Source organism: Euprymna scolopes, chromosome 45, assembly GCF_053919585.1.
Source record: "Euprymna scolopes isolate OS-2025 chromosome 45, ASM5391958v1, whole genome shotgun sequence".
Lineage (NCBI taxonomy): Eukaryota > Metazoa > Mollusca > Cephalopoda > Sepiida > Sepiolidae > Euprymna > Euprymna scolopes.
The window spans coordinates 15,775,988-15,777,301 of record NC_136526.1 but is presented as its reverse complement, the minus strand read 5'-3'; the positions used below and the strand labels follow the sequence as shown (position 1 = coordinate 15,777,301).

The 1,314-nt window shown below is 38.5% G+C and overlaps 1 pseudogene; it reads left to right on the top strand.

Annotated features, from left to right (window-relative positions):
- Nucleotides 1-877: 877 nt before the first annotated feature.
- LOC145269928 (U2 spliceosomal RNA) lies at nucleotides 878-1,038 on the top strand (annotated as a pseudogene).
- The last annotated feature ends 276 nt before the right edge of the window (nucleotides 1,039-1,314 follow it).

The window sequence follows — 1,314 nt, the reverse complement described above, 5'->3', positions numbered from 1 at the left end:
ACACTTTAATTTCTAACTTTGCCTCAAGGGTTTGGGTTTGATCCTCATACTTACCTAGCAAAACTTTTTTTTTATTTTAACCCCCCCCCCATCCGGAGTTTGATTTACCCAAAACCACACACACCTCCAAACACCCAGGCAACAACGGGTGTATTTCATGGTGGGTCAGTGGTTAATGTCACACGTTTTCTCTTCACACTTTAATTTCTAACTTTGCCTCAAGGGTTCGGGTTTGATCCTCATACTTACCTACCAAAACTTTTTTTTATTTTAACCCCCCCCCCATCCGGAGTTTGATTTACCCAAAACCACACACCTCCAAACACCCAGGCAACGCCGGGTGTATTTCATGGTGGGCCAGTGGTTAATGTCGCACGTTTTCTTTTCTAACTTTGCCTCAAGGGTTCAGTTTCGATCCTCATACTTACCTACCAAAACTTTTTTTGAACTTATTTTATTTTCAACAGGCTCAATCCGCATAAGTAAACATGACGAACAAAAAATACCAAATAATGTGACAAGAAGCGATCAACTTACATAATCCACGTTCATATTTAAGTAGGTTTTACTGGCAGAGTCTTATTCAATTATTTATTGACATTTGAAAATATGTTCATTTTGAGCGAAGTTGTAGCAATCTCATTTCCTTTGGTCAAGATCAAAGTGTAGTATCTGTTCCGGCAGATGCTGCAAGCGGGGACCATATGTGGGGGCAGCCCCACATATAAGACTTTGGTCAATGTGAGGGCAGCCCTTCATACCAATTGTCACTATCCACCTCCCCTATTCTCCAGGCAGTTGGTCGCCATTTTCCCTTCACTCCTCACATAAAAAATCGGCCTTGTGCCTAATTTGCTCAGTGGAGGAGCAAATAAATACCCTTTTCTTGGCCTTTTGGCCAAGATCAAAGTGTAGTATCTGTCCTTACTATATGCTCTACTTATGCTTGTAACTTTCTAATATAAAGTGGGGGATCACTTTTCTGTATCAATTTAATATAAAATGATCACTTTACAACCAGTCAGTCTCAAAGCCATTCAAGTCATTCTCCAGATCATTCAAGTTGTTTTTGAAGGATTCCAGTTATTTTTTAAGCATTCAAGTCATTCTTAAGGTCATTCAATTCATCCTTAAGTTCATTAAAGTCATTCTAAGTCATTTACTTTTTATTTATTTAAGTCATTTCAGCCCATTTTTTTGGTCATTTTAGTTAATCTTTAAGAATTTCATGTCAATCCTACATTCACGCATTCATTCATTACACGAGAGCACGCGACTAATGGCTATCGGCCTTGTTTTTTATACAAGTCATTT